Source organism: Aethalodelphis obliquidens, unplaced genomic scaffold (genome assembly GCF_003676395.1).
Source record: "Aethalodelphis obliquidens isolate GAN/ISIS:26980383/991018 unplaced genomic scaffold, ASM367639v1 scaffold39, whole genome shotgun sequence".
NCBI lineage: Eukaryota > Metazoa > Chordata > Mammalia > Artiodactyla > Delphinidae > Aethalodelphis > Aethalodelphis obliquidens.
Window position 1 is genome coordinate 6,912,919 of NW_020837983.1, and position 13,914 is coordinate 6,926,832.

At 41.6% G+C, this 13,914-nt stretch overlaps 2 long non-coding RNA genes across 3 annotated transcripts in view; one reads left to right on the top strand and one right to left on the bottom strand.

The window, feature by feature from the left end:
* Nucleotides 1–1,470: 1,470 nt before the first annotated feature.
* LOC113633345 (uncharacterized) lies at nucleotides 1,471–13,660 on the bottom strand. Its single transcript, XR_003438150.1, has 3 exons — nucleotides 13,292–13,660; nucleotides 12,747–12,854; nucleotides 1,471–2,877 (listed from the first exon to the last, which is right to left on the bottom strand). It is a non-coding gene; the product is annotated as an uncharacterized LOC113633345 (long non-coding RNA).
* The window catches only part of LOC113633346 (uncharacterized), a 37,224-nt gene continuing 36,790 nt past the window's right edge, over nucleotides 13,481–13,914 (top strand). For both annotated transcript variants that reach the window (XR_003438152.1, XR_003438151.1), the window contains exons 1-2: nucleotides 13,481–13,580; nucleotides 13,804–13,863. This is a non-coding gene — a long non-coding RNA (uncharacterized LOC113633346). The remainder of the gene's footprint in view (nucleotides 13,581–13,803; nucleotides 13,864–13,914) is intronic.

Here is a 13,914-nt window from a genome sequence, read left to right on the forward strand (position 1 = left end):
AGTGGTAAACCTAATATTAATTATATCTATGCACCAGTAAGCTAACAAAATGAAAAACTCAGAGAGGTGCCTATAAGAACACCCACCTCTGTCCCTGAGCCCCCCATACTCCATGGTCAATTGTGATTCTTTTATAATAACAATGATGATAAAACATTTATCAAGAACCTGCCACGTGCCTGGTCCTGTTGTAAGTTCCCATGCATTGCCCCCCAAGGATCCTCACAACTACCCAATGAGGTAGGACCATCATATTTTACACATGTGGAAATGGAGAAGGCTAAATCCATGTTAGGAGAGAAGCAGAACCAGGGTTCAAAACTGGGGGCGTTCACCTCCCAAGACCCTGTCTCTGGTTCACTGGGAGTGCACCCAACCCCCTGGAAAGGAACGTCTCACGGGTAGGAGCATGTGCCACTGCTGCAGGTGCCCAGAGAAACCACCGGCTGCAAAACTGGCTTGTGGACTCCAGCTCCAGGAGCTCCATGTTGCCCTAAAATACTGTACTGAGAGTGTCCCTTTAAATTTTAATGATAGCATAGCTATGCAGAAGGTCATTTTAAGTTTACATGAGCATTCAGGTGAATCTTACCTTTCTGAAGGTGAACGTAGCAGATCTAACTAATCACTCCCTTTGATTCTGGATCCTAGGATCCCGGGAATGGCTATTGATGAGCACAGGCGCTAACTGAGCCCATGGGGGTTAACGATGTTCACAGAACTGAGGGTTGCAGAAGCTGCGGATTCTTTTATATTTTATTTTCGTGGTGCAGGAGCAAGAGGGACCGGGAAAATATCTGTTATTAAGATAACCAGTGACATAAGCCAGACTTTCTGGTCAAATGGATTAAATGACCTATAAAATGATTTTTCTGAGCCAAACGGTCCACTCGGTGCCCTGGAACACACTATCTCCTAGCCTGTGCTCACACTGCTCTTCTTGTCTCAATTCCCACCTCCTTTCTGGTCATCCATCATCACATACTGAACACTTAGTATATGCAGGGCATTGTGCGAGGTGCTGCCCATATGAAGGCAATTAAACAGGAGTCTTCCCAACAGTGGAATCTAGAATTAGGTAATGAAAAAAAAGTAGTCAGTTTATTCCAACTCTCTTAAACTGGTTAGAGGTATTCACTCATTTACTCATTCATTCAACAAATATTTATTGGGCATCTTCTTTGTGCCAGGCATGAAGGAAGTAAAAAATAAAAAGGTATCTAACCCAGCCTGAGAGAGAGGGTAGCTAATGCTTCTAGGAGTTACAGACTTTGTTTAAGCTGAAAGATGGATGGGAATTATCTAGATCCAGTTAGAAGAGGGTGTTTCAGGCAGTGGAGATCTGTAAAGTGGGGTGTGAGGGGACCAAGTAAGGAGTGGCAATGGATAAGGGTGAGGAGTTAGGGCCAGAACTTGGAGCGGCTTGAAGGCTATGTAAAGACTTCCAGACTTTATCCCAAGGCGGAAAAGGAGCTCTTAAAATTTTTTTATTTACATTACAAAAAGCACACAGGCTCTGTACAATACACACGAACAGAAGTAAAAAGAGTACATTGTATATTTTCTACTACAACTTGACGGTGCAAGAGTTACTGCCTTTTAAGTATATAATGTATCTAAAAAGAAGGAAAACAATAATTTTTTTTAAAATTAATGCAGATTGTATCAATGTCAATCTCTTGATTGTGATACTGTACGAAAATCACCTAAGATATTACCATTGGAAGAAATCAAGTGAAGGGTATTATTATTTCTCACAACAGTATGTGAATCTACAAAGATCTCAGAACAAACGTTTTTTTAAATGCACCACACACAAAAATAAAGGCAAAGACATCTTCACGGGAAGGAGAATATTGATATAGTAAAACAACACAATGGAACCCACTGATAGCTTCTGAAAACCAATGGAAGCAATTCATCCAATGGAGCTTTAGAGGTGACTAAAGGTTCAGCAGTGGGTCTGTAATCCGCATTTTCATTGCAAAAAAATCCTGGGAGTGATCAGAGCACTGATACAGGAAGGAAAAATGGAATGGCTCAGAGAGCAATGGAATGTTACTAAGAGGAGTAAGATTGCGTGGTTGGGGAAAGAGGTGGCTGCTGGACTATGATTCCTAAGTGGGTTTAGATGTGCCCAACGCCCAGCTTACTAGCAAATAAATTTATGTTCTTTCATTGGCTATTGTAGGATACAGTGCTCACCAGTGGCTTCCTCTCCTGCAGGAACTTCCAGTGATGTTTCTAGCAATGTTCCTTGGATACATATGGACACATGATATAAACCGCATAACAAAATAAGCACAAATATAGAGTAGGACATGCTCAGGTCCTAATATTCAATTCATAAGACAAAACATCCTATCACAAACAAGTCAGAGCTTACCAGCCTCTGGAAAGGTTTTTAACAGTGGGAGTGATATAATCAAACTTGTCATTTAGAAGATCCCTCTGGCAGTGGTACAGACTACTTATTGGAGGGGGTGAAGATTCAATGGAGAAACAGTAAGGACTTCCACTCAAGGAACAGGGGCAATGGAGAGGAGATAGATTCCAGAATTATTAAGGAAGCAAAAATCTCTATCTCAACCATAAGAAATCCCCAGTAGAGCTTGGCCCTTGAAACTGCCAGGGTCAAATTTGGCTGTAAAACAGAAAACTCAAAATAACAATTGTTTAAACAAGATAGATGTTTATTTCTCTTATAAAAAGAAGTCCAGAGACATCAGTCCAGATGTGGTCTGGCGGCTCCAGTGTCACTGCAGAGTCAGGTTCCTCTTGTTCTTCTGATCTACCTTGCAAGTACATAGCTTCTGTCTTTAAAGTTACCTTTTGGTCCGAGATGGCTGCCAGAGCCCATCTAACTGGTCCACATCACTGGTAGTGGAAAGGAAGAAGGGAGAAAGCTGAGCCATCAACTTCTGCAAAGGCTTCTCCAGATCTCCACACATATTGATGTTTATATCTCACTGGCCAAAGCCAATGGCTATACCTACTAATGAGGATGACAGGAAAGTAATATATTCTAGCCCTGCTATCATTACAAGAATATCTGGAATGATATTTGATGGATACCTAGGAGTCTCTGTCATAGCCATCAATCAAGTGAGACACAGAGAAGGTGAGAATATCCTAGCCCTCCAGGGGATGAGTCATGGCGTTTGGTGGACACTGTGATGTGCCAGCCAGGTCTCCTTCCATGAAGGACTTTTGCCTCAGCTGCAGAGAGCGTTGTCAACAGAGAGCTTTCATCTGTCAGCCCCTTCTGAGAGCCTCTGCACCCAAGGAGCCTAGACAGCTTATGTTCAGTGACCTTCAATACAGGAATATAAGATGGACATCTTCATCCAACTGAGGACAACTCAGAAGAACTATGCTAGCTCCAGCTCTTTCCTTGGAGTTGGCTAAGGCCACTGTCGGGTTACACTGTAGTTTGAATTTTCAAGCTGGAATCTAAACTCCACAAAAAAAACAACAAAGTTCCCTTCTCTCGCCACAAATTTCTCTCTTTTTTCCAGAAGTGACTCCTACTTCCTTGCCCTCCCTTCCACAGCATGGATGCCACGCTCACTCTTTAATAAACCTCCTGTGTGCCAACCTCCAACTCAGAGTCCACTTCTCAGGCCAGCCAGTGTGGCAAGGAGGGAGGGTGTATCTACCTGAGGTGTCAGAAACTCTGGAAGAAGGCGAAATGTTCACATTTATTGAAAGCAGCGTGGGCTAAAAAGATGGAGACATGCCGCTGTACGCACATTTCCTTTCTTCTGTCTCCTGCTTGCTTCTCACGGCTGTCAGTGCGCATGTCTATAGCATCCATTACATCGCTTCCAACGTGAAACTATCCATTTAGGTTTGGATAACCAGATCCTCAAACTTGTTAAAACTGTGTGTAAAGAAAAGAAAATGGCTGTTGGGTGAGAGCTGGGTCTTCCTAGATGGAAAGTGCCTGAGTGGCCACACGGTAGGACTTCCACTATCTCCAGCTACACTTATTAGAGCCTTTTGTAAAATTTTTATTTTTTGGTTTCTTTCTTGGTTCTTTTTTGTTTGTTTGTTTTTTGTTTGTTTGTTTTTGCGTTACGCGGGCCTCTCACTGCTGTGGCCTCTCCCGTTGTGGAGCACAGGCTCCGGACGCGCAGGCTCAGCGGCCATGGCTCACGGGCCCAGCCGCTCCGCGGCACGTGGGATCCTCCCGGACCGGGGCACAAACCCGTATCCCCTGCATCGGCAGGCGGACTCTCAACCACTGCGCCACCAGGGAAGCCCACTTTCTTGGTTCTTGGCTAGGTTCCAGATAGGTAAGATGGGACTCTAAATGCAATAAATAAGAGAGGGAAAAATTACTCTAACTTTGTGGCATTTTTGGTTCTAACTCAGAAGCCAATTTTCCTTACTGTGTCTGGAGCTTATAGAATTTAGCCTAAAACAGCCTGTCATCATAGACACCCCTTCCTCTGGCATTCCATCTGCCCATTTGTGAAAGCTGGTCCACACAAATGTTCACTCAGGATGAAAACAGACCACCTGGGCACCCAGTTGTGTGTGAGGGGTGCTCATGACCTTGGAGGAAAATGTCCCAGAGGGGCCAGAACTGCATCATCACCCAGTTCTCAGGCAGGGAGTCCCACCTCCAAAACACTCCCTCCTCACCAGTGTGTACAGGGGGCCGGCAAACATTACACTGCACCCAAAACTTCATAGTCAGAAATGTTTTTTCATTTCCATGACTCAGAGCAAACGTTATTCATATAGTGCCTCTGAATACACCCACTTCTGGAAGAAAAGAGAAATTTGTGGCAAGAAAAGATAACTTTGCCATCATTTCTTCCCAGAGTTTAGATTCTGGGTTAGGAAGCATCAGCTGCTAGTGACACAAGCCTGCGTGCTATGTGGCTTTTGAGGTTTGCCTACTCACAGATCTCTCTGGATCTTCCCACTTGTCTCTGTCAACAATTGACACTGCGGTATTTATTTATCTGGATTTTTAAAAATTGAACTTGTGATAGCACCTTTGCTCACAAAAGCACTTTTCAGGCAAGCAGTCCATAGCAGTTTCCTCCCAGTTTATTTTAGGGAAAAGTGCGAGAAGATCCTCTTCCTTTGAAAAACCCTAACTAAACTCACACAAGTCTGTAAATATATTTTCTCAGAGACTTTTATTCATCTTTGAATCTTCCAGGGTCTGACACCTGGAGTACAATAGACATTAAATGTTTGTTGAATGAATAAATGAATGAGTTAATGAAAGAAACAAATGATAATTACTGCGTGAATAAATGAATGAGCTCAAGAAGCTTACTGGTAGGAGGATAAAATTCGTTCCTGAAAGGTATAACACAGGAAAGAATGGATACTGTGAGAAGGTGGGAGGGAATGATCACATCAGGTGAGATGAGTGATGTTCAATCAGGCTGTATCTGGTAGAGTCGCCAGGAGGGCTTTACAAATCACAGAGCCCAACCTGTTAAATCAGAATCTTTCAGGGTGGACCCAGGCACTGGTGTTTTTTTAAAGCTCCTCAGGAGATACCAATGTTCAGCCAGAGTTGAGAGCCACTGGGACATGAGGATCAGAAAGAGATTCATAAATGAAGTGGTTTTCTAAAACAACCTTTAAGGATGGATAGAGTTTTGACTTGTAGAAATGAGCAGGAACTAGGGAAGATGTCCTGACCACCCTTCCCTCACAACCACAATTCCAGACTGTCTATCCTACCTAATCCAGACAGATGCTGGCAACTGGTAAGGGGGCGCCTGTGCAATTAAATGACTTTTCCCCCTCTGGGCCACCTAAGAGCCTGGCCACTAGTGTCTGAAGGACTCATGTGAGGGTCTGAACACTGAGGATCTTGGGGGAGCTGGCCTGAGGGACTGCCCACCCCAGGGCATGTCTGTATCCACTGGTATATTCCAACTCAAGAGCTGAAAAGGGAAGTTAGTGATCTCATCCTTGAGGTTGGGATCTCTTGAAAAGATAGGAAACCTAAAGTCTTCCTTCCCGTGGTGCCTTCACAGGGATCTGACAACCCACCGTTTGCTCCACTGGCAGCCCCTGCAACAGAGACCACAGGGCCTTCCACTACTCTCAGAAGTGATGCTGCAGAAGGCTCTTAGCAACTATACCCAAACCCCAAGGATTAAACAAAGAAAAATAATACATCAGAGAAGGACTACAGCTAGAGAGAGAGAAATAATAAACAAAGCAATCAAAACATAAAAAATAAAGACTTGTAAAATTTTGGAGCTACTGGAGGAGATCGTCTACAAACTATACAAAAAATAACAGTAATAAGAGGTGCTGAGGAGATGTTTAAAACACCTTCAGAAGACAGCCTAGAATTTAAATGGGCAAATGTGATTTTCAAATTAAAACAAATTGAGTAAAGAGTAGGATAGTCAGTGTTGAGACTCAATTCAGGGCCTAGAGGATCAAGTGGAAGAAACAATTCAAACCACAGAACTGATGGCTTCCATAGGGAAAACAGAAATTCCAGAAGGAGAAGGAGGAACAGCTGGAGAGACGCAACAAACATTGATGCAAGAAAATTTGGTACAGATGAGGGAAGACCAGTACCTGTCTTGCAAGTTTTCACCAAATTCTATACCCAGGTGTATCTTGGTCAATTTCCAAATTCCAAAGGTAAAGCAATAAATCTTTCAGGTTTACAGGTAAAAAGAATAAGAAAGGAGAATCACATTGGCACTCAACTCTGCTGCATTGAAAACTAGGACAGTAACATTTATGGACTTTTGAGAAAAAGGACTGCAACCTAGGATTCCTCTGCTGGCCAAGTTAGCCTTCATCTGTCAGCGAGAAAGAAAGATACTTGGGGTGTGCAAGAATTCAGAGAATATACTATTCCCACGCGCTATCTGGGGAAAATACTAAAGAAAGGGCTCTAATTAAACAACAAATGAATCATAGCAGAGACCTCAAGATCAGGAAAAGAAGAATAAGTAAAAGGAAAGAGTAGTGAGCTATGAAGCTTGCTATTTATATAAATATGTGTAATATCTAAATCCATAACAGTAGGTTGCCTGAGAACGTGTAATACAAATTCTAAATGAGGATTCTTGAAACAGGCAAGGAACATTCCAAGGAAATTCTCATAATAATAATAATCCAGAATGAAAAACTCTTTTGTTATCTCAGCAAAACCCAGAAGTGGGAGACAGATGAGGCAACAAAGCAAAAGCATTTATTATATCTCCTCTGGAGAGAGAAAGGTGAAGGAAGGAGGAAGATAAAGTCTTCTAAAAGAGAGTTAGTAAACATGAAAGCGGAGTGAACTAAATAGAAAAGAAAATCGTATGAGACACTACTGAACAAATCCAAAGGCTTGTTCTTAAAAAGTTCACTGAAATTGATAAACCCTTCCCTAGTCTGTTTAAAGAAAAGTGAGAACAAAAAAATAAACAAGAACGCTCCCCAGACGTGAGAGCCCAGAGCCACCTGCCCGCCAGCATCTGCCCTGGGACTCAGGGGCTCAGGGGTGGGCTGGGTCGGGATGCCCCACCCTTTCCCACACGTCCGTCCCCCCACATCCCAGATTTGTCTCAGCCACATAGCCGACATGGATCAAAAGCTGCAGATGACATCAACGGTCCCAAGAGCGTTGCTCTAATTAAGAATAATACAATAATTTTGGATGATTAAAAAATAAATAAATAAATAAACAAGAACACCTGAAACACATAATGTTCTGTGTCAATTATACCTCAATTTAAAAAAATAGACAAAATTGGGAGTGAAAAAAGAGCCATCATCACAGATACAGAAGAGATTAAAATAATTATAAGAATTTATTATATGCTAATTCTATGACAATAAATTTGAAGATCTAGAGGAAATTACCAAAATTAATCCAAGTGAAAACCTGAATTTTCAGTGGGAGAGTGGGAGAGAAAAGAAAGGTTGTTAAATATCAACCATTAACAAGGGTATCAGGACAGATGGTTTAACAGCTCAGCTTTCTAATCTTCAAAGAATAGATAACATCAGTGTTAATTAATTTATTCTAGACCATGGAAAAAATTGAAAGCTTCTCCACTTATTTTATGAAGCAAGCATGATTTTAATGCTAGATAAAATATTAACAAATAGAATCTAGCCATGTGGCAAAAAAAATAATACACTGTAACTAAGCAGAGTTTATTCTAGGATTACAAAGCACAACATCAAGAAATCTATCAACATATATTTTTTCATCAATAAATTAAAAGTGAAAAACCATACCCTATCAATAGTTCCTGAAAAGGCATTTGATAAAATTCAGCAGCCATCCATATTAAAGCTTTAAGGAAAATAAGAATGAAATGATAGCTGTTGTATATAATAAAGTCTCTTTATCAAAAACCAATAGCCAATATCATTCTCATTGGTCAAACACCAAAAGCACTTCAATTAAAATCAAATCCAGACAAAAATGCCCACTATTGCCACTGTAACTCAACATTTTCTTCAAGATTCAGAGATTAAAACAAATGTCATAAGGTAAGAAAATGAAGTGATTAGTACAAGCATGTGAAAGAAGAAATAAAGTATTGGAATATTTCTTTTTGCTCATGGTTTTATCTCTTCTTTTCAGATTTAAGCCTGCTATTAATGTTCCTGTTTAACATTGGCTTGGCGGTTTTTAGAAAATACAATAAGAACATAAAATTAAGTAACTGACATAAGTATTTGATAATATTTTCTTCCATTGACCACATGACTCCATTACTAGAAAACCCAGGAAACTCTAGTTTTAAAAAAACACTCAAATTAATGAAGAATTTGGTAAGGTGACAAATTTTACAGAAACGCATACAAAAATTAATCATTTCTCTATACTATAGCATGTTCACCTAAAAATAGAAATAAGAAAAATACTCAATTAATTTTAGTGACAAAATCTATAAAATATTGAGGGATAAATATAAAAGAAACATAAGACTATGGAAAAAAACCTTATGAAAAAAACCAAAGCAAAATCTGAAGAAATTTTAACACCAATCAATTTGTTCAGAGGAGTTAATATCTTAACAAATTCCTTCTCCTCCCAAATATAAATGTAATACAATGCCAATTATAATCCCAGTAGTTTGTGGGTTGTTTTGGTTTTTTTTTTTGGCTGGGGTTTTAATAGGAATTGCATTATATTTGTATATCACTTTGGAGAGAATTAGTTATCTTTACTATGTTGAGTCTCTCAATCCACAGCCATGGTCCCCCTTTCATTTATTTAAATCTTTGATTTCTCTCCACAGCACCAGTAGATTTTTTGATTGTAAGTAAATTGGTTTTGAAGTATAGTGTACATACAGAAAAGTGCCAAACCATAAGTGTGCCCATGTAACTAACATCCCCATAAAGAAATATAACATAACCAGCACTCCTTAAGTTCCCCATCCCGTCCCCTCCCAGTGTCCCCCAACACCAAGGAGAAACCACCTACTATCTTGACTTCTAATACCACAGACTTACTTTGCCTCCAACAGGTTTTGTTTTTTAATTGGATAAAATGTGCTTAGAACTTACACAGATAATAAATGTTCAGAAGGTAAGAAAAATAGGAAAAAGAATAACAATAAGAGACGTCTAACCTTATCAGTATCAGAGCACTCCAAAAAGCTATAGTAATTAAATCATTGTGTATTAGTACAGGAAGAGACCAACAGTAAGAGGTACAGAATAGGGGATGAAAAAAATCAATCCCGGTACATGTGAGCATTTAATACAAGGCTGATAATTCAAGACAGCAGGGAAAGAATAGATTATTTAATAAATGATACTAGCTCAACTTACTAGAACAAGTTGAATCCCATCTTATGCTATATACAAAAACAAATTTTAGACATATATAAGACTTGTTACATTTGTATAAAATAAAACAATAAATAGCTTAGAAGAAAATCTAGGTAAATACATGGGTTGGGGAATCTTCTTATCGTAACAGGAAACCCAGAACCTCTGAAAGAAAGACATATTTGACTTAAATTGAAAACGCCACTAAGATAATACGTAAGCGATACATTTGGACGGAAAGAGTTTTACAGATGACAGATAAATGATAAATAACAATACTATAAAAAGAGCTCCTACAAATTGCCCAATCAAAAAATGGGCAAAGACTATGAATAGATGATTCACAGAAAAGCAAATCCAAATTCTCAACAAACTTGAAAAGATGCTCAAGCTCACCAGTAGTCCACAAACTGCAAATTAAGTTTACGATGAAATATCACTTTACGACGATCTGAATGGAAAATATTAAAACAAGAGTGATAGCGACTGTTGCTAGTAGGGGTGTGGGTAAAGCACTCTCCATATTTTACTACTGAAAATATGATGTTTGGGCCTTTTTGAAAACAATCTGGAAATATATAATAAATTTTAAAATACACATGGCCTTCAACCTTGGAATCTATTCGGTAGAAGCAAAAGCATCAGTACATAAACATACAGGCTTAAGAATATTTATTGCTTCACTGTTTGTAGTGACAGAAACGTAAAACAAACAAAAAAGTGTCTTTCAAGAGAAAGATAAATAATGGATAAATTATGAAAGAGTCTCATCATGAATTATTATGTAAGCCAAAACAATGTATTAGAACCATACCAGGTGACAGAGGGATTTCCACAAGGTATTTTTAAGTGAGAAATAGAATATGTACAAAATCCATGATCTAATTTTTCCAGAGAAAGCAATGAACTCCCCCAAACCCTACATATACAGAGATTTATCTATTTATCATCTATCATCTATCTGATATATAATCTATATATCTATGTGAATATAATCTTATGTCATTATATGAAGATGGAGAAAGTTAAAAGGCTATTAGCACCTGGTCATCTGGGGTAAGGGACTGGGGGAGAGAGCGGGTGGGATGGATACTTGAGAAGACTGAGAAATGAGAAGTTGCAGGGAATGTATGGATGGGAGTGAGTAGTTCCACTTATCTGAAGGGTACTTCAAGAATTCTGGGTATACTCAAAGTTTGAACTCCAAAGCTGCTGGTGGGGGCCTTTCCTGGGGGATACTAAGGCCAGACCCTCCTTAGAGGATGTGGGTACAGGACATATCACAGAGAATGCCTCCTGTCCCTCCCAACATCTGACCCGGTGAAATCATGTCATGACAAATACCAAGGCCACTGTGAGGGACCCATAGTCTGGGATGTGCAGGACCTAATGCTGTGTTTAGGGTGAAGTGTTCCTGCAGGTCTCCTGCCAGGGGGCAATGGGGTAACCGTGGGATCACTGTACGTGTTTATGGAACCCAATAACCCCCAGGGACCTTATGGTCTAGTTTGGGTAGGTCAAAGTCCTACCAAATTCCACAACTCAAGTTATTAAGAACAAACCCCAAGAGATTTTCACTTACTTCTCTTAAAGAACATTAAGGGATCCAATTCCTATTCTGTATCGACCATCTTAAACTACCCTTTCTCAGGGTTTTACTTTGAGGTGATGAAAATGTTTCAGAAATAGATAGGTGGTGGTTCCACAACATGGTGAATGTAACTAAACGCCACTGAATTTTTCACTTTAAAGAGGATAATTTTATGTCATGTGAATTTCACCTCAATAAATTATTTAGGAAAAAAAAATACCTTTTCTCTCCCAGCCTAAAACTTACTTTGTATCTTACTCTCAACTCTACCAAAAACGTTCCTGAAAGCCCAGTCCACAAACCCCTCCACTTTAGTTCCTTTTCTCTTCCCTCCTGTTTCTTGTAGTCCTGTCTGCACCCATCCCTCTATCCCATGTCTCAAAATCCCAGGAGGCAGGCTGGCAAACATGGAATTCCACATGTGGGTGAGGAAAGAGGGGAGCTGAGGGGGGAAAGACACATTTTCCTTTAACAGGTGGTGGGAATGGGCGAGCCGAAGGCTGGTATTACTCACTAGTAAGTTTTGCCTCTTTCACATATGGGAGCATAAGGTAATTTGGGTACCAGCCGCCCTCAGCAGCCTGTCTTCCCCCACGCTGTGAGTCGCTGCCCCCGCCTGTCACAACAGCTTGTTCTCAGCCCCCCCAAAGCCAAGGCCCTGTGACTGGGAGCCCCCATCTAAAGGTTACTTTTGGATGGAGAAGGGGAACCTCCCTCCTTTGGTGGGAGGGAGTCAGGGAGGGAGGGACGGATGGGAGAGCTCCACTGGGCAGCACGCAGTCTTGCAGCACAGGTTGTTTTGTTTATTTTTCTCCATTTCATTTACAAAATTGTACCCTTTCCTAAAACAGCCTCAGGACTCAAGCACAACAAGTACAGGCACAGTGAGATGGCATTTAATCAAAATACAGAAATTTAAGCAGCCATCATCACAATGGAGCAGCAGAAATCGCCGCCAAGTAAACATCCAAGCAGCCACTGCCATTTGACTGCTCAGCAACTGAGAGGACAGGACAGGAGACAGACAGGCATGTCCCAGCTCAGCCCCTCACCCTGTTCACCCAGGGCAGGGCCGGAAGGCAGGAACAGGCCAGTCCAGAGGGTCTGGGCCCCCAAGGCTCCAGAATGCACAACTCCAGCCCCTACCTCAAATGAAGTTGGGTTTCCCTGGGCTATTTTATGGGTTAACTATGGTTTTAGGGAATCAATCTGTTAATATTACTAATGCCAAAAAACAAAAAACAAAACACGTCTGAAAGTCATTATGGCACAGTAGAAAGAGCTTTCTACTCCATTAACTCCCACCCACCCCCTTTTTTTTTTTTTGAGCCAAATTAACTTAGGTTCAAATCCTGGCTCTGTCACTTACCAGCTGTGTTGAACTTGCACAAATCACGTAAATTCTCCAGGCTTCTGTTTGCTCATCTCTGGGGCAAGGTCAGAGTGATAGCACTGGTTTACTGGGAATCTCAGTTCACTGGGGTCATAAACATGAAACGGTTTATTTTTCCTGAAATTGCTCCCAAACTCCCAAACCCCCCATTTCTCACTGGGTAGCTGCTCCTTTAAGTAACAGATCAGCCCAATTCCATAGTGTTTCAGTCACCTTTTATCATTAGACGGTTATTTTCATTCCTTAAGATTCTGCCCTGTTCATTTAAAAATTTCAACCTTCTGTCCATTTCCAGTACTTTTCCTTCCCTCTTAAAACTGCAGAGTGCCAATGAAATTAGAGTTCTAGATAAATAACGTTTTCATCTAAGTACCGCTCATTTTGTTTGCTAAATCTGGCAACCCTCCACCTTCTCCCAAGCACAGGCTTTAGGGAAGTGGTTCCCAATTCAGGCTGCTCATTAAAAATTTCAATGCCTGGGTTCCGTTCCAGACCAGTTAAATCGGAATATCAGGGCATACCAAGAATTTTTTTTTCAAAGTTTCCCCGAGGGACTGGAACGTGCGCTCGCGGCTGACAGCAGCGCTTTGGAGGGGGGTCCGGCTTCTTCCCGTTCTAGCAACGCCTCCCGCTTCCCAGCATGCACTGCTGCGGCGTGGGGGGCGGAAGACGGAGAGGCCGGTCTCGTTTTACGAGACTGTCGGTGGTAAGCTCGTAACCCTCTCAGCTGGTCACAACAGCGCCTCCACTTGACACCGACGGCCCTTTGTTCCCAGTGTACGGGCAGGCATCCAAATGCGGGCTCTCCTGGTACGTGCTCTGGAGAGCTCCGTGAGGGACTTCCTTCTGCCTGCTCCCTGGTGTGGAGACGAGGCTCCAGCTTGCCCCCAACTCAGCCCTCTGCCGGAAGTAACCCCACCCCCGCCCCGACAGCTTCCTGCTGCTGAGAGCCCCCTCCTGCCCCAGGCGCCCTTCCAAGGGGCGGGGGGGGGGGGTAGTGGCAAGATAGCTTAAACCACACTGCCTCCTACAGGCCAAGGTGACCTACAGGGCTCGTCTCAGCAAGCCGGCACTTCGCACCTGTTGTTCTCAGGTAAGGGTCCAATTCCAGCACCTCCCTCTGCACCCACGACCATGTTACCCT